This window comes from Mustelus asterias, chromosome 16 (genome assembly GCF_964213995.1).
Source record: "Mustelus asterias chromosome 16, sMusAst1.hap1.1, whole genome shotgun sequence".
Classification (NCBI taxonomy): Eukaryota; Metazoa; Chordata; class Chondrichthyes; order Carcharhiniformes; family Triakidae; genus Mustelus; species Mustelus asterias.
Genome location: NC_135816.1, coordinates 1,127,537 through 1,147,165, shown reverse-complemented (window position 1 = coordinate 1,147,165; position 19,629 = coordinate 1,127,537).

Below are 19,629 nucleotides of genomic sequence, written 5' to 3'. Positions count from 1 at the left end.
TTTAACCTGGTGTTGTGAGACTTCTTACTGTGTTTACCCCAGTCCAACGCCGGCATCTCCACATCATGGTCGCTCAAAGAAGACAGAGGGTAGCAGTGGAAGGGTGTGTTTCTGAATGGAGGGCTGTGACAAGTGGCGTTCCTCAGGGCTCAGTGCTGGGACCTTTGCTGTTTGAAATATATATAAATGATTTGGAGGAAAATATAACTGGATTGATTAGTAAGTTTGCGGAACACAAAGGTTGGTGGATTTGCGGATAGCGATGAGGACCATCAGAGGATACAGCAGGATATAGATCAATTGGAGCCTTGGGCAGAGAGATGGCAGATGGACTTTAACCTGGCCAAATGTGAGGTAATGCGTTTTGGAAGGTCTAATACAGATAGGAAATATACAGTAAATGGCAGAACCCTTAAGAACATAGAACATAGAACAGTACAGCACAGAACAGGCCCTTCGGCCCACGATGTTGTGCCGAGCTTTATCTGAAACCAAGATCAAGCTATCCCACTCCCTATCATCCTGGTGTGCTCCATGTGCCTATCCAATAACCGCTTAAATGTTCCTAAAGTGTCTGACTCCACTATCACTGTAGGCAGTCCATTCCACACCCCAAGCACTCTCTGCATAAAGAACCTACCTCTGATATCCTTCCTATATCTCCCACCATGAACCCTATCATTATGCCCCCTTGTAATAGCTCCATCCACCCGAGGAACTAGTCTTTGAACGTTCACTCTATCTATCCCCTTCATCATTTTATAAACCACTATTAAGCCTCCTCTCAGCCTCCTCCGCTCCAGAGAGAACAGCCCTAGCTCCCTCAGCCTTTCCTCATAAGACCTACCCTCCAAACCAGGCAGTATCCTGGTAAATCTCCTCTGCACTCTTTCCAGCGCTTCCACATCCTTCTTATAGTGAGGTGACCAGAACTGCACACAATATTCCAAATGTGGTCTCACCAAGGTCCTGTCCAGTTGCAGCATAACCCCAGGGCTCTTAAACTCCAACCCCCTGTTAATAAAAGCTAACACACTATAGGCCTTCTTCACAGCTCTATCCACTTGAGTGGCAACCTTTAGAGATCTGTGGATATGGACCCCAAGATCTCTCTGTTCCTCTACAGTCTTCAGAAGCCTACCTTTGACCCTGTAATCCACATTTAAATTAGTCCTACCAAAATGAATCACCTCACATTTATCAGGGTTAAACTCCATTTGCCATTTTTCAGCCCAGCTTTGCATCCTATCTATGTCTCTTTGCAGCCTACAACAGCCCTCCACCTCATCCACTACTCCACCAATCTTGGTGTCATCAGCAAATTTACTGATCCACCCTTCAGCCCCCTCCTCCAAGTCATTAATAAAAATCACAAAGAGCAGAGGACCAAGCACTGATCCCTGTGGCATTCCGCTAGCAACCTGCCTCCAATCCGAAAATTTTCCATCCACCACCACCCTCTGTCTTCGATCAGATAGCCAGTTACCTATCCAATCGGCCAACTTTCCCTCTATCCCACACCTCCTCACTTTCATCATAAGCCGACCATGGGGGACCTTATCAAACGCCTTACTAAAATCCATGTATATGACATCAACTGCCCTACCTTCATCAACACACTTAGTTACCTCCTCAAAAAATTCAATCAAATTTGTGAGGCACGAGTATTTATCAGCAAAGAGTATTTATCAGCAAAGAGTATTGATAGGCAAAGGGATCTGGGTGTACAGGTACACAGGTCACTGAAAGTGATAATGCAGGTGGAGAAGGTAGTCAAGAAGGCATACGGCATGCTTGCCTTCATCAGCCAGGGCATTAAGTTTAAAAATTGGCAAGTCATGTTGCAGCTTTATAGAACCTTAGTTAAGCCGCATTTGGAATACTGTGTTCAATTCTGGTCACCACACTACCAGAAGGATGTGGATGTTGCCTGGTATGGAGGGCATTAGCTATGAGGAGAGGTTGGAGAAACTTGGCTTGTTCTCACTGGAGCGACGGAGGTTGAGGGGAGACCTGATAGAAGTCTACAAGATTATGAGAGGCATGGACAGAGTGGATAGCCAGAAGTTTTTTCCCAGGGTGGAAGAGTCAATTATTAGGGGCCACAGATTTAAGGTGCGATGGGCAAGGTTTAAAGGAGATGTACGAGGCAGATTTTTTACACAGAGAGTAGTGGGTGCCTGGAACTCGTTGCCGGGGGAGGTCGTGGAAGCGGATATGGTAGTGACCTTTAAGGGACATCTTGACAAGTACATGAATAGGATGGGAATAGAGGGATATGGTCCCCGGAACGGTCGGGGGTTTTAATTAAGTCGGGCAGAATGGTCGGTGCAGGCTTGGAGGGCCGAAGGGCCTGTTCCTGTGCTCCAATTTTCTTTGTTCTTTGTTTTTTGTTCTTTGTTCTTTTATTTAAAAGCAAGGGCTGCAGTCTCATATTTATATCCTCAGGAGCTCATGTACAGATAACAATAACCTGAGATTCTTTTGTGAGGATTCTAAATCTTGATATTAGTAAGCTTCGAAAGAGTTCTTTCTGCTTTGATATACCTGTAGATATGTTCTACCTTGAGATCAATTTTCTGGTTTGTAAATTCCTCAGAGAGAGAGTTTTCATTTCAGGACCAGTCTGTAGCTGGTAAAGCTGACTAAATTCTTTCACTGATCTGAAAGTTCTCTTCGTTGGGTGTTTAAGTTAATGATAAGTTTGACTGAGTAGAGGGTGCGATAACTATTAACACAAATGTTTATCAGTTCATTGAAACAGTGGAGTTACTGCCAGCCAATGTGCTCTAATGTGTTGATGTGGACACAACAGGCCGAAGGGCTCCTTCTGTACTCTGTGATTCGCTGATTCTCATCCCTGTCGTGTACCTGCTCTGATCACTCCACACATTTTTTGTCATTAGGAAAAGGCGACTGTGCAGCAACAGTGTTAGTTCCGGGTAGTCTTTGAATTTGAAATGAAATTAATCCAACTGATTCACGATCTTTACAACTTCTATCTGTTCTTCATATTTTCTCCACTCCTTTCTTGATGACCCTCCTTGGAATGTGATTCCTCGTTCTTCGAGTAGCCCCAGCAACACCAGAACCCAATAGTGACCATTGCCTGGACTGCAAGTAACCCTGGGGAGGTGAGATGTTTGGGGTTTGACATTGGGGATGGACATTAGCAAGGCAGGTGGGAGGGTTTTGGCAGCTGTGGGGGGGGGCGGTCACAAAGTGGGACAGTGTTCCTGATGGGCACTGGGCACCCCCCAAATAAGATACCCACCCTCCCCCATCCCCTTTCCTTCCTGCCTTTTCACTTGATGTGGTTAAGTCACAGCTGCATACCTACAATCCACCTTCCCCAGCCTCACTTTTTATTGTGGGGGAGGAATGGGAAATGTACATGGCCAGTTAAGGGCCTCACTCGGGTGAGTGGGGTGATCCTCTTAGGGGGCAATCTAGAAGAAGAGGTCACAGGTTTAGGTATATATATAGGTCACAAGTATGGAGGCGGTAGATTTAAAACTGTGATGATGTGGAGATGCCAGCGTTGGACTGGGCTGAGCACAGTAAGAAGTCTCACAACACCAGATTAAAGTTCAACAGGTTTATTTGGAATTACGAGGTTTCAGAGCGCTGCTCCTTTATCTTGTGAGTCACCTGATGAAGGAGCAGTGCTCCAAAAGCTCATGATTCCAAATAAATCTGTTGTACTTGAACCTGGTGTTCTGAAGCTTCTTACTAAAACTGAGATGAGGAGGAACTACTTCTCACAGAGGATGGGGAATTTGTGAAACTCGCTGCCCCATCGCGCGGTGGAGTCTGAATCATTGAATGGATTCAAGAGAGAGATAGATATATTTCTCATAAAGAAGGGAAAGAGGGACATGGGGAACAGGTGGGGAGGTGGATTTGAGACCAGAGAGAGATCAGCCATGATCTGATAGAATGGCGGAGCAGGCTCCAAAGTCTGAATTTGCCTACTTCTGCTCCTAATTCTTGTGTTCTTATGAATCCTTCCCCATCCACTGTGTTATGGTGGAAAGCTTGGGGCTGGCTGGGAAGGCAGTGGGCTAACCAATCCCACTTTGTGTGCCCCCCAACATCCTGTAAAAATAGCAGCTGTTGGGGTGAGAGGGGTGCTTTAAAAATCCCCCTATCATGTTTCCTGTTGGTTGTTTTAGGAACCTTGCTGTTTGCAGATTGGCTGCTGCATTTCCCAAAGGAACAACAGTGACCACATCTGTTGAGTGAAGGTTACCATCCCAAAAACAACTGGACAAGGGCAGTAAACCCTGGCCTCACCAGTGGTGCCCACATCTTGGAATTGGAGAAAATAAATCCTGAGGATATGAAACATGACATTTATTTGTTAGTCACCCCCTCCTGTTTTTTTTACCTTCTTTTCCTTTTTACCCCTCCTTTCTCTCTGTTCCGGCTCATCTCCATTCTGGCAAGGTCATTGATCGTCGATCTTTCAGCCACTTTCCTCCTGTTCCGAACCCCAATCGTTGTAATGACCTCCTACATCTTCAGGCATCTTTCACATCATCCTCTTCTCTCTGAAACTTTTCCCATCACCAGTGTGACAATACTCAGCAATTTTGCAGTTATTTTCTCCATGAGGAAGACAATAAAATGAAAACACTTGTGTAAATAAATTTTTATATTAGATTGGTAAAACCATTACTGCTTTCATCTCTGCCACATTTTACTCTGCGCTGCCATATTATCCCATTGTGGTGCGAGTGCTGAACCATGCTGTAAATACTGATGTTTGGGACATAATTGAGTCACAATAAAATCGGAACAGAGACCTTACACCTGTTCATATTCAAATCAATCTGACATCTTTGTTGTGAGAAAACAGTACAACATCCAGTGTTTTTATCAAACCCATTTTACCACATTGCTCATAACTGGGAATGTTGTAAACAGGACTGTCCCCTTTAAGTATTTGCAGCATTGTTACTTCAGGGGCAGACATTGAAGGTAGCACATGTTTCATTTCAACGTTTTCTTGGCACATCAAAGTTAAAAGGAAAGCAGTTCATTATCGTCCATCATTCATCAGATGTGAGTGTCACTGGTGAGGCCAGCATTTATTGTCCATCCCGAGTTGTCCTGTCGAAGGGGGGAGGGAGATAAACCACAAGTTATTGTACATGTGGGGACACACGACATAGGGAGGATAGGGGAAGGGGTTATTAGGCAGGGATTTATGGAGTTGGGGTGGAAACTAAAGGCCAAGACTGACAGAGTGGTTATCTCTGGACTCTTGCCTGTACCACGGGATAGTTTAGAGAGGAATAGGGAGAGGGAAGGTTTGAATTCATGGCTGAGGGGATGGTGCAGGAGGGAGGGGCTCAGGTACTTAAGCAATTGGGGCTCGTACTGGGGAAGGTGTGACCTCTATGAGAAGGATGGTCTACACCTTAATCAGAAGGGGACCAATATCCTGGGGGGTAAATTTGCTAAGGCCATGCAGGGAGGTTTAAACTGATTCGGGGGGGGGGAGGGATCCTGAGTAGTGGGGCTGAAAGTGAGGGATGCATGGATGGGGACTGCAATGCACGGCATTGCAGAGGTGGGGTGGAGCAGGGTTTGAAATGTGTATACTTCAATGCCAGGAGTATTCGCAATAAAGTGGGTGAACTTGCAGCGTGGATCAGTACCTGGGACTTCGATGTTGTGGCTATTTCAGAGACATGGATAGAGCAGGGGCAGGAATGGATGCTGCAGGTCCCGGGGTTCAAATGTTTTAGTCGAAGTAGGGAAGGAGGTAGAAGAGGGGGAGGGGTAGCATTATTGGTCAGAGATTGTATCACAGTGTCAGAGAGGAGGTTTGATGAGGACTTATCTGTTGAGGTAGTATGGGCGGAGATTAGAAATAGGAGAGGAGAGGTCACCCTGTTGGGAGTCTTTTATAGACCTCCTAAAAGTTCTAGAGAGGTTGAGGAAAGGATTGCGGAGTCAATCCTGCTTAGGAGTGAAAGTAATAGGGCAATTGTTATGGGGGATTTTAACTTAGAACATAGAACATAGAACATTACAGCGCAGAACAGGCCCTTCGGCCCACGATGTTGCACCGACCAGTTAAAAAAAAAAAACTGTGACCCTCCAACCTAAACCAATTTCTTTTCGTCCATGAACCTATCTACGGATCTCTTAAACGCCCCCAAACTAGGCGCATTTACTACTGATGCTGGCAGGGCATTCCAATCCCTCACCACCCTCTGGGTAAAGAACCTACCCCTGACATCGGTTCTATAACTACCCCCCCTCAATTTAAAGCCATGCCCCCTCGTGCTGGATTTCTCCATCAGAGGAAAAAGGCTATCACTATCCACCCTATCTAAACCTCTAATCATCTTATATGTTTCAATAAGATCCCCTCTTAGCCGCCGCCTTTCCAGCGAAAACAATCCCAAATCCCTCAGCCTCTCCTCATAGGATCTCCCCTCCATACCAGGCAACATCCTGGTAAACCTCCTCTGCACCCTCTCCAAAGCCTCCACATCCTTCCTGTAATGTGGGGACCAGAACTGCACACAGTACTCCAAGTGCGGCCGCACCAGAGTTGTGTACAGTTGCAACATAACGCTACGACTCCTAAATTCAATCCCCCTACCAATAAACGCCAAGACACCATATGCCTTCTTAACAACCTTATCTACTTGATTCCCAACTTTCAGGGATCTATGCACACATACACCTAGATCCCTCTGCTCCTCCACACTATTCAAAGTCCTCCCGTTAGCCCTATACTCAACACATCTGTTATTCCTACCAAAGTGAATTACCTCACACTTCTCCGCATTAAACTCCATCCGCCACCTCTCGGCCCAACTTTGCAACCTGTCTAAGTCTTCCTGCAGACTACGACACCCTTCCTCACTGTCTACCACACCACCGACTTTGGTGTCATCAGCAAATTTGCTAATCCACCCAACTATACCCTCATCCAGATCATTAATAAATATTACAAACAGCAGTGGCCCCAAAACAGATCCCTGAGGTACACCACTTGTAACCGCACTCCATGATGAATATTTACTATCAACCACCACCCTCTGTTTCCTATCCGCTAGCCAATTCCTGATCCAATTTCCTAGATCACCCCCAATCCCATACATCTGCATTTTCTGCAGAAGCCTACCATGGTGAACCATATCAAACGCCTTACTAAAATCCATATATACCACGTCCACTGCTTGACTAATATTGACTGGAATTGTTATAGCTCTAGCTCGTTAGAGGGGTCAGTTTTTGTTCAAAGCGTGCAGGAAGGTTTTTTGACTCAGTATGTAGACAGGCCAACTAGAGGTGAGGCTATATTGGATCTGGTGCTGGGAAATGAGCCAGACCAGGTGCTAGACTTGGAAGTTGGTGTGCATTTTGGTGATAGTGACCACAATTCGGTTACGTTCACCTTAGTGATGGAAAGGGATAGGCATGAACCTCGGGCCAGTGGTTTTAGCTGGGGGAAGGGTAATTATGAGGCTATTAGGAGAGAATTAGGAAACATAGGTTGGACTAGGAGATTACAGGGACTGGGAACGTCCGACATGTGGAGTTTTTTCAAGGAGCAGCTACTGCGAGTCTGTGATAGGTATGTCCCTGTCAGGCAAGGAGGAATTGGTAGGGCTAGGGAACCGTGGTGCACCAAAAAAGTTTCTTTGTTGGTTAAAAAGAAAAAGGAGGCTTATGTTCGGATGAGACGTGAGCACTCGGGTAGTGCACTAGAAAGCTTTAGATTGGCTAAGAGGGAGTTGAAGAGCGAGCTTAGAAGGGCTAAAAGGGGACATGAGAAGATTTTGGCGGATAGGGTTAAAGAGAATCCTAAGGCGTTCTATAGGTATGTCAAGAACAGAAGGTTGGTTAGGGCAAGTTTAGGGCCAGTTATAGATGGCAGAGGGAAGTTATGTGTGGAACCGAAGGAGATTGGTGAAGCATTGAACCAATATTTCTCTTCGGTGTTCACGCAAGGGGACATGAATATAGCTGAGGAGGACACTGGGTTGCAGGGGAGTAGAATAGACAGTATTACAGTTGATAAGGAGGATGTGCAGGATATTCTGGAGGGTCTGAAAATAGATAAATCCCCTGGTCCGGATGGGATTTATCCAAGGATTCTCTGGGAGGCAAGAGAAGTGATTGCAGAGCCTCTGGCTCTGATCTTCAGGTCGTCGTTGGCCTCTGGTATAGTACCAGAAGATTGGAGGTTAGCGAATGTTGTCCCATTGTTTAAGAAGGGGAACAGAGACTTCCCCGGGAATTATAGACCGGTGAGTCTCACTTCTGTTGTCGGCAAGATGTTGGAAAAAATTATAAGGGATAGGATTTATAGTTATTTGGAGAGTAATGAATTGATAGGTGATAGTCAGCATGGTTTTGTGGCAGGTAGGTCGTGCCTTACTAACCTTATTGAGTTTTTTGAGAAAGTGACCAAGGAGGTGGATGGGGGCAAGGCAGTGGACGTGGTATATATGGATTTTAGTAAGGCGTTTGATAAGGTTCACCATGGTAGGCTTCTGCAGAAAATGCAGATGTATGGGATTGGGGGTGATCTAGGAAATTGGATCAGGAATTGGCTAGCGGATAGGAAACAGAGGGTGGTGGTTGATAGTAAATATTCATCATGGAGTGCGGTTACAAGTGGTGTACCTCAGGGATCTGTTTTGGGGCCACTGCTGTTTGTAATATTTATTAATGATCTGGATGAGGGTATAGTTGGGTGGATTAGCAAATTTGCTGATGACACCAAAGTCGGTGGTGTGGTAGACAGTGAGGAAGGGTGTCGTAGTTTGCAGGAAGACTTAGACAGGTTGCAAAGTTGGGCCGAGAGGTGGCGGATGGAGTTTAATGCGGAGAAGTGTGAGGTAATTCACTTTGGTAGGAATAACAGATGTGTTGAGTATAGGGCTAACGGGAGGACTTTGAATAGTGTGGAGGAGCAGAGGGATCTAGGTGTATGTGTGCATAGATCCCTGAAAGTTGGGAATCAAGTAGATAAGGTTGTTAAGAAGGCATATGGTGTCTTGGCGTTTATTGGTAGGGGGATTGAATTTAGGAGTCGTAGCGTTATGTTGCAACTGTACACAACTCTGGTGCGGCCGCACTTGGAGTACTGTGTGCAGTTCTGGTCCCCACATTACAGGAAGGATGTGGAGGCTTTGGAGAGGGTGCAGAGGAGGTTTACCAGGATGTTGCCTGGTATGGAGGGGAGATCCTATGAGGAGAGGCTGAGGGATTTGGGATTGTTTTCGCTGGAAAGGCGGCGGCTAAGAGGGGATCTTATTGAAACATATAAGATGATTAGAGGTTTAGATAGGGTGGATAGTGATAGCCTTTTTCCTCTGATGGAGAAATCCAGCACGAGGGGGCATGGCTTTAAATTGAGGGGGGGTAGTTATAGAACCGATGTCAGGGGTAGGTTCTTTACCCAGAGGGTGGTGAGGGATTGGAATGCCCTGCCAGCATCAGTTGTAAATGCGCCTAGTTTGGGGGCGTTTAAGAGATCCGTAGATAGGTTCATGGACGAAAAGAAATTGGTTTAGGTTGGAGGGTCACAGTTTTTTTTTTAACTGGTCGGTGCAACATCGTGGGCCGAAGGGCCTGTTCTGCGCTGTAATGTTCTATGTTCTATGTTCTAGGTGGTGGTGAGCTGCCTTCTTGAACCACTGCAATCCCTGAGGTGTAGGTCAATCCACAGTGCAGTTAGGGGGGGACTTCCAGGATTTTGATCCAATGACAGTGAAGGAACGGTGATATATTTCCAAGTCAGGATGATGGGTGATTTTGGAGGGGAACCTCAGGTGGTGGTGTTCCCAGGTCTCTGTTGCACTTGCCATTCTAGATGGGAGTGGTCGGGGGATTGGAAGGTGCTGCCTGAGGAACCTCAGTAAGTTCCTGCAGTACATCTTGTAGACGGTGCACACGGCTGCCACTGTGCTTTGGTGGTCGGGGGAGTCAATTTGATTTGATTTGATTTATTATTATCACATGTCTAAGTAAACAGCAAAAAGTATTGTTTCTTGTGTGCTACACAAAGCATATCATTCATAGAGAAGGAAAGGAGAGGGTGCAGAATGTAGTGTTACAGTCATTGCTTGAGTGAAGAGAAAGATCAACTTAATATGATGTAGAGATGCTGGCGTTGGACTGGGGTGGACACAGTAAGAGGTCTCACAACACCGGGTTAAAGTCCAACAGATTTATTTGGTAGCACAAGCTTTCGGACTGCTGCTCCTTCATCAGATGAGTAGGATCCACTCAACAGATGAAGAGGCAGCACTCCAAAAGCTTGTGATACTAGGTGTGCAAGTCCACAAATCCTTGAAGGTGGCAACACAGGTGGAGAAGGTGGTGAAGAAGGCATATGGTATGCTTGCCCTTATAGGGCAGGGTATAGAGTATAAAAGCTGGAGTCTGATGATGCAGCTGGATAGAACGCTGGTTAGGCCATATTTGGAGTACTGCATCCAGTTCTGGTCACCGCACTACCAGAAGGACGTGGAGGCGTTAGAGAGAGTGCAGAAAAGGTTTACCAGGATGTTGCCTGGTATGGAGGGTCTTAGCTATGAGGATAGATTGGGTAAACTGGGGTTGTTCTCCCTGGAAAGACGGAGAATGAGGGGAGATCTAATAGAGGTGTACAAGATTATGAAGGGGATAGATAGGATGAACGGTGGGAAGCTTTTTCCCAGATCAGAAGTGACGTTCGCGAGGGGTCACGGGCTCAAGGTGAGAGGGGCGAAGTATAACGCAGATATTAGAGGGATGTTTTTTACACAGAGGGTGGTGGGGGCCTGGAATGCGCTGCCAAGTAGGGTGGTGGAGGCAGGCACGCTGACATCGTTTAAGACTTACCTGGATAGTCACATGAGCAGCCTGGGAATGGAGGGATACAAACGATTGGTCTAGTTGGACCAAGGAGCGGCACAGGCTTGGAGGGCCGAAGGACCTGTTTCCTGTGCTGTACTGTTCTTTGTTCTTTGAAATCTACTGGCCCTTATTTTGAGGCTATGCCCCCTGGTTCTAGTTTCACCTGCCAGTGGAAACAACTTCCCTGCTTCTGTCTTATCTATTCCCTTCATAATCTTATAGGTTTCTGTAAGATCTCCCCTCATTCTTCTGAATTCCAATGAGTATAGCCCCAGTCTACTCAGTCTCTCCTCATAAGCCAACCCTCTCAACTCCGGAATCAACCTAGTGAATCTCTTCTGCACCCCCTCCAGTGCCAGTATATCCTTTCTCAAGTAAGGAGACCAAAAGTGTACACAGTACTCCAGGTGTGGCCTCACCAGCACCTCATACAGCTGCAACATAACCTCGCTGTCCAATCCTCTAGCAATGAAGGACAAAATGTCATTTGCCTTCTTAATTACCTGCTGCACCTGCAAACCAACTCCTTGTGATTCATGCACAAGGACACCCAGGTCCCTCTGCACAGTAGCATGCTGCAATTTTTAACCATTTAACTCATAGTCCATTTTGCTGTTATTCCTACCAAAATGGATTCCTCACATTAACAACATTGTACTCCATCTGCCAGACCCTCGCCCACTCACTTAGACTTTCTATATCCCTTTGCAGACTTTCAGCATCCGCTGCACACTTTGCTCTTCCACCCATCTTAGTGTCATCTGCAAATTTTGACACACTACACTTGGTCCCCAACTCCAAATCATCTATGTAAATCGTAAACAATTGCGGTCCCAACACTGATCCCTGAAGCACACCACTTGTCACTGATCGCCAACCAGAAAAACACCCATTTACCCCCACTTTTTGCTTTCTGTTAGTTAACCAATCCTCTATCCATGCTAATACATTACCTGTAACACCGTGCACCTTTATCTTATGTAGCAGTCTTTGGTGTAGCACCTTGTCAAATACCTTCTGGAAAGGTGAGAGGGGAGAGATACAAAAGTGTCCAGAGGGGCAGTTTTTTCACACAGAGGGTGGTGAGTGTCTGGAACAATCTGCCAGAGGTAGTAGTAGAAGCGGGTACAATTTTGTCTTTTAAAAAGAGTTTAGACAGTTACATGGGTAAGGTGGGTGCAGAGGGATATGGGCCAAATGCAAGCAATTGGGATTAGTTTAGGGGTCTAAAACAAAAGAGAGGCATGGACAAGTTGGGCCGAAGGGCCTGTTTCCATGCTGTAAACCTCTATGACTCTATCCAGATACACCACGTCCACAGGTTCCCTATTACCCACTGCGCATGTAATGTTCGCAAAGAATTCCACCAAATTAGTCAAACATCACCTTCCCTTCATGAACCCATGCTACGTCTCACCAATGGGAAAATTTATATCCAGATGTCTCGCTATTTCTTCCTTGATGATAAATTCAAGCATTTTCCCTCCTACAGAAGTTAAGCTAACCGGCCTATTGTTACCCGCCTTTTGTCTACCTCCTTTTTTAAACAGTGGAGTCACATTTGCTGTTTTCAAATCTGTGGGAACCACCCCAGAGTCCAGCGAATTTTGGAAAATTACTACTAGTGCATTTGCTATTTCTCCCGCCATCTCTTTTAGTTCCCTGGGATGCATTCCATCAGGACCAGGAGACTTGTCTACCTTTAGCCCCAATAACTTGCCCAACACATTGCTTCTTGGAAGTACAGCAGAGAGGGAGAGATTCGCGAGAGGAGTGCTGCGGGTAAGCGCTTTTATTTTTTAACTTACTTTTTCGCGGTTTTTTTTTTAAATATCTAAACCCGGAAGTGGTCGCGCAGGGAGGTCTGGGAGAGAGAGATTTTTTTTTCCCCAATAAATTGGAACAGAGAGGAATCCCGATACTCTACACTTGTAGAGTATCCCACCCTCCCTCCTCCTCTAACCTAAAAAAAAAGACCCAGTGAGAGCAGGGCTTTGGAGAAAACAGGAGGAGGAAAGGTAAGTTTAAAATTTTCATTCACTTTTTTTTCCCCTGTGTGTTTAAAAGGGCAATTATGAGTGTGAGGCCAGTATGTTGTTCCCAATGTAGGATGTGGGAGGTCCTGGAGGCTCCTAGCCTCCCGGACGACCATATCTGTGCTGGGTGTGTTGAGCTGCGGTTCCTAAGGGACCATGTTAGGGAACTGGAATTGCAGCTCGAGGACCTTCGCCGGGTTAGGGATAGTGAGGAGGTCATTGACAGGAGCTATCGGCAGGTGGTCACACCGGGACCACGGGAGGAGGGTAACTGGGTAACAGTGAGGAAGGAGAAAGCTCGGTTGATGGTGAGCACCCCGGTGGATGTGCCCCTTAATAATAAGTACTCCTGTCTGAGTACTACTGGGGTGGACAGCCCACCTGGGGGAAGCAGCGGTGGCAGTGTCTCTGGAGCTGAGCCTGGCCCAGTAGTGCAAAAGGGTAAGGAAAGGAGGGTAGTGCTAATTGGGGACTCTACGGTGAGGGGGTCAGATAGGCGTTTTTGCGGACACAGACGGGACTCTCGGATGGTGGTTTGCCTCCCTGGTGCAGGGGTCCGGGATGTCTCTGGTCGAGTCCCAGAAATCCTGAAGGGGGAGGGAGAGGAGCCGAAGGTCGTGATGCATATAGGTACTGCTGACATAGGTAGGAAGAGGGAAGGGGTCATGAAAAGAGAATATAGGGAGTTAGGTAGACAGCTGAGAAAGAGGAATGCAAAGGTAGTAATCTCGGGATTGCTGCCTGTGCCGCGGGAGAGTGAGAACAGGAATCGGTGGAGAATGAATGCGTGGCTGAGGGACTGGAGCAAGGGACAAGGATTTGGGTACTTGGATCATTGGGACCTCTTTAGGGGCAGGTGTGACCTGTTTAAAAAAGACGGGTGGCACTTGAATCCCAGGGGGACCAATATCCTGGCGGGAAGGTTGGCTAAGGCTACTGGAGAGACTTTAAACTAGAAAGGTTGGGGGGAGGGAATCGAAATGAGGGGCCTGAGAGCGAGGAGGTTAGCTCGCAAATAGATAAGGAATGTAAACAGGGTAAGAGGGAGGTTAGACGAGTGATGGAGAAGGGAAATGCTCAGGCTGAAGGTCTGAGATGTGTCTATTTTAATGCCAGGAGTGTAGTGAATAAAGTGGATGAGCTTAGAGCGTGGATTACTGCTTCGAATTGTGATGTGGTGGCCATTACGGAGACTTGGATGTCTCAGGGACAGGACTGGGTGCTTCAGGTGCCGGGTTTTAGATGTTTCAGGAAGGACAGGGAGGGAGGCAAGAGAGGGGGGGGAGTGGCACTGTTGATCAGGGATAGTGTCACGGCTGTAGAGAAGGTGGACGCCGTGGAGGGATTGACTACGGAGTCTCTGTGGGTGGAGGTGAGGAACAGGAAGGGGTCGGTAACTTTGCTGGGTGTTTTCTATAGGCCGCCCAATAGTAACAGAGATGTTGAGGAGCAGATGGGGAAACAGATCCTGGAGAGATGTAGGAATAACAGAGTTGTCGTGATGGGAGATTTTAATTTCCCAAACATAGATTGGAATATCCCTAGGGCTAGGGGTTTGGATGGAGAGGAGTTTGTTAGGTGTGTCCAGGAGAGTTTCCTGACACAGCATGTGGATAAGCCTACTAGAGGAGAGGCTGTACTTGATCTGGTGCTGGCTAATGAACCTGGACAGGTGGAGGATCTCTCGGTGAGTGAGCATCTTGGGGATAGCGATCATAATTCTATCTCCTTCACGATAGCATTGGAAAGAGATAGGATCAGGCAGGCTAGGAAAGTGTTTCTCTGGAGTAAAGGGAAATACAGTGTCATCAGGGCGGAAATTAGACGGGTAAATTGGAAGGAGGCATTCTTGGGGAAAAGTACCGAAGGAAAGTGGAGGATTTTCAAGGAATGTTTGTCTGGAGCTCTGCATGACAACGTTCCGATGAGACAGGGGGGTGTTGGTAGGGTACGGGAACCGTAGTGCACGAAGGTTGTGATGAACCTGGTGAATAAGAAAAGAGAGGCGTACAGAAGGTTCAGAGAGCTAGGAGGTGTTAAGGATTTAGAGGAGTATACGGGATGTAGGAAGGAGCTTAAGAAGGAAATTAGGAGAGCGAGAAGGGGTCATGAGAAGACCTTGGCGGGTAAGATTAAGGAGAATCCCAAGGCTTTCTACAAATATGTCAAGAGTAAAAGGATGAGATGTGAAGGCATAGGACCCTTAAAAGGTGAAGGGGGAAAAGTTTGTGCGGAACCGTTAGAAATGGCGGAGGTGCTTAATGAATACTTTACCTCGGTATTCACGGTGGAAAGGGATCTGGGTGGTTGTACTGCTGGTTTGCGGTGGACAGAAAGGATCGAGCATGTGGACATAAAGAAAGAGGATGTGTTGGAACTATTGAATGGCATCAAGGTTGGTAAGTCGCCGGGACCGGATGGGATGTACCCCAGGTTACTGTGGGAGGCGAGGGAGGAGATTGCGGAGCCTTTGGCGATGATCTTTGCATCGTCGATGGAGACGGGAGAGGTTCCGGAGGATTGGAGGATTGCAGATGTGGTCCCTATATTCAAGAAAGGGAACAGGGACAGCCCGGGAAATTACCGACCGGTGAGTCTAACCTCAGTGGTTGGTAAGTTGATGGAGAGGATCCTGAGAGACAGGATTTATGATCATCTAGAGAAGTTTAGTATGATCAAAAGTAGTCAGCACGGCTTTGTCAAGGGCAGGTCGTGCCTTACGAGCCTGGTTGAGTTCTTTGAAAATGTGACCAAACACATTGACGAAGGAAGAGCGGTGGATGTGGTCTATATGGACTTCAGCAAGGCGTTCGATAAGGTCCCCCATGCAAGACTTCTTGAGAAAGTGAGAGGGCATGGGATCCAAGGGGCTGTTGCCTTGTGGATCCAGAACTGGCTTGCCTGCAGAAGGCAGAGAGTGGCTGTGGAGGGGTCTTTCTCTGCATGGAGGTCAGTGACCAGTGGAGTGCCCCAGGGATCTGTTCTGGGACCCTTGCTGTTTGTCATTTTCATAAATGACCTGGATGAGGAAGTGGAGGGATGGGTTGGTAAGTTTGCTGACGACACCAAGGTAGGTGGTGTTGTGGATAGTTTGGAGGGATGTCAGAAGTTGCAGCGAGACATAGATAGAATGCAAGACTGGGCGGAGAAGTGGCAGATGGACTTCAACCCGGATAAGTGTGTAGTGATCCAGTTTGGCAGATCCAATGGGATGAAGCAGCAGTATAATATGAAGGGTACCATTCTTAGCAGTGTAGAGGATCAGAAGGACCTTGGGGTCCGGGTCCATAGGACTCTTAAATCGGCCTCGCAGGTGGAGGATGCGGTCAAGAAGGCGTACGGCGTACTAGCCTTCATTAATCGAGGGATTGAGTTTAGGAGTCGGGAGATAATGCTGCAGCTTTATAGGACCCTGGTTAGACCCCACTTGGAGTACTGCGCGCAGTTCTGGTCACCTCATTACAGGAAAGATGTTGAAGCCATTGAAAGGGTGCAGAGGAGATTTACAAGGATGTTGCCTGGATTGGGTGGCATGCCTTATGAGGATAGGTTGAGGGAGCTTGGTCTCTTCTCCCTGGAGAGACGAAGGATGAGAGGTGACCTGATAGAGGTTTACAAGATGTTGAGAGGTCTGGATAGGGTAGACTCTCAGAGGCTATTTCCAAGGGCTGAAATGGTTGCTACGAGAGGACACAGGTTTAAGGTGCTGGGGGGTAGGTACAGAGGAGATGTCAGGGGTAAGTTTTTCACACAGAGGGTGGTGGGTGAGTGGAATCGGCTGACGTCGGTGGTGGTGGAGGCAAACTCGTTGGGGTCTTTTAAGAGACTTCTGGATGAGTACATTGGATTTAATGGGATTGAGGGCTATAGATAGGCCTCGAGGTAGGGATATGATCAGCGCAACTTGTGGGCCGAAGGGCCTGTTTGTGCTGTGGCTTTCTATGTTCTAACACTACCTCTTTCATGATTGAAGGTTGAGATACCATTGGTCAGAGATATAGCTGTCATTCTTGATGATATAACTTGCATGAGTTTTAATTGGACATTATACCCTTATGTATGCATGATGTAATCTTAACTATGGTTGGATGGAGATAACTCCCATATGCTAATTACTTGTACTCGAAGCCGAGACTTTAATTGCCTATGTATTTCTAAATTATTCACTCTGAATGGTCTGAATGGTTTCATTCAGAATCATACAGCTGTAGTTTTCCTTTAATAAATCATCTTGAAACCGCTCCGTGACTTTGTTTGGTTACTTGAGGGGAAATGATGGTTTTAAATATAACAAGAAAACCAACGTAACAGCCCCTAACAATACTGAGGATGATCAGGTTCTCAATGAATGTTTCTCATCCACAAAGCAAAGCACAGGATTTGGCCAATATCCTAACCCTCTCGCCTGTAAAGGATTCTATTCCCTTCCTCCACAAGAACCTACTCACAGCAAACAGGTTTTAACAGCCTTAAGTATGTTAGTTTATTTAACAAACAGAAACCCAGTGCAAACCCTTGTTGATTTGGCTGAAATTTACAAACTCCCATGCAGCCAATCGTTACTGGTGTTGCTTTCAAACCTTCCCCTCAAAGTGGAGAGCAGTCACTGGTTTATCTGTCGGCCTGAGTGTGGAGATGAACAGTCCCTGTCCTTCTCCTGACTGGAATGCTTCAATGTTGTCCTTTTTTACAGTGTCCAACTCACGCATTCATAAACCTTGGCCATGGGCCGAGATTCAGTTAACAGCCAGCTGGATCACCTGGTCTTCCGTACTGCTTTATCTCAGTCTTTCAATCTCCTAAGCAATGTAAAACGGTAAAGTCAGAGACCATTCTTTATCTCCTCCTCTGCTGAGGAGCGAAAGTGATTTCCCTCCCAGAGATGCCTGTTTAGCTCATTGTTCCAACGTTAATGCTTCTTCCATTACTGCCAGCAACCAATGGTGATTCAGAATTAGATTTAATTTCTGGCTTTGACCAAGGGAGGAGATTCACTAGGTTGATTCCGGAGTTGAGAGGGTTGGCTTATGAGGACAGACTGAGTAGACTGGGGCTATACTCATTGGAATTCAGAAGAATGAGGGGAGATCTTATAGAAACATACAAGATTATGAAGGGAATAGATAAGATAGAAGCAGGGAAATTGTTTCCACTGGCGGGTGAAACTAGAACTAGGGGGCATAGCCTCAAAATAAGGGGAAGCAGATTTAGGACTGAGTTGAGGAGGAACTTCTTCACACAAAGGGTTGTGAATCTGTGGAATTCCCTGCCCAGTGAAGCAGTTGAGGTTACCTCATTGAATGTTTTTAAGGCAAGGATAGATAAATGTTTGAACAGTAAAGGAATTAAGGGTTATGGTGAGCGGGCGGGTAAGTGGAGATGAGTCCATGACAAGATCAGCCATGATCTTATTGAATGGCGGAGCAGGCTCGAGGGGCCAGATGGCCTACTCCTGCTCCTAGTTCTTATGTTCTTATAGAGTCATAGAGTCATAGAGGTTTACAGCATGGAAACAGGCTCTTCGGCCCAACTTGTCCATGCCGCCCATTTTTTAAAAACCCCTATGCCCTCTAGTTTAGACTCCCCTATCTTTGCGAAAAGATACTGACGATCTTGCTGATCTGTGCCCCTCCTTATTTTATAGACTTCGATAAGATCACACCTCAGCCTCCTATGCTCCAGAGATAAAAGTCCCAGTCTATCCAGCCTCTCCTTATAACTCAATCCATCAAGTCCTGGTAATATCCTAGTAAATCTTTTCTGCACTCTTTCTAGTTGAATAATATCCTTTCTATAATAGGGTGACCAGAACTGTACACAGCATTCCAAGTGTGGCCTGACCAATGCCTGTACAACTTCAACAAGACATTCCAACTCCTGGATTCAATGTTCTGACCGATGAAACCAAGCATGCCTTCTTCACCACTCTGTCCACCTGTGACTCCACTTTCAAGAAGCTATGAACATGTACCCCTCGATCTCTTTGTTCTGTAACCCTCCCCAAAACACTACCATTAACTGAGTAAGTCCTGCCCTGGTTCAATCTACCAAAATGCATCACCTCACATTTGTCTAAATTAAATTCCATCTGCCATTCGTCAGCCCACTGGCCCAATTGATCAAGATCCCGTTGCAGTCCGAGATAACCTTCTTCACTGTCCACTATGCCACCAATCTTGGTGTCATCTGCAAAATTACTAACCATGCCTCCTATATTCTCATCCAAATCATTAATATAAATGACAAATAACAGTGGGCCCAGCACTGATCCCTGAGGCACACCGCTGGTCACAGGCCTCCAGTTTGAAAAACAACCCTCTACAACCACCCTCTGGCTTCTGTCAAGAAGCCAATTTTGTATCCATTTAGATACCTCACCCTGGATCCCATGAGATTTAACTTTATGCAACAACCTACCATGCGGTACCTTGTCAAAGGCCTTGCTCAAGTCCATGTAGACAACATCAACTGCACTGCCTCATCTATCTTTTTGGTTACCCCTGAAAAAAACTTAATCAAATTTGTGAGACATGATTTTCCACTCACAAAGCCATGCTGACTGTCTCTAATCAGTCCTTGCATCTCTAAATGCCTGTAGATCCTGTCTCTCAAAATACCTTCCAACAACTTACCCACCACAGGTGTGAGGTTCACTGGCCTGCAGTTCCCACACTTTTCCCTGCAGCCCTTTTTAAACACAGGCACAACATTTGCC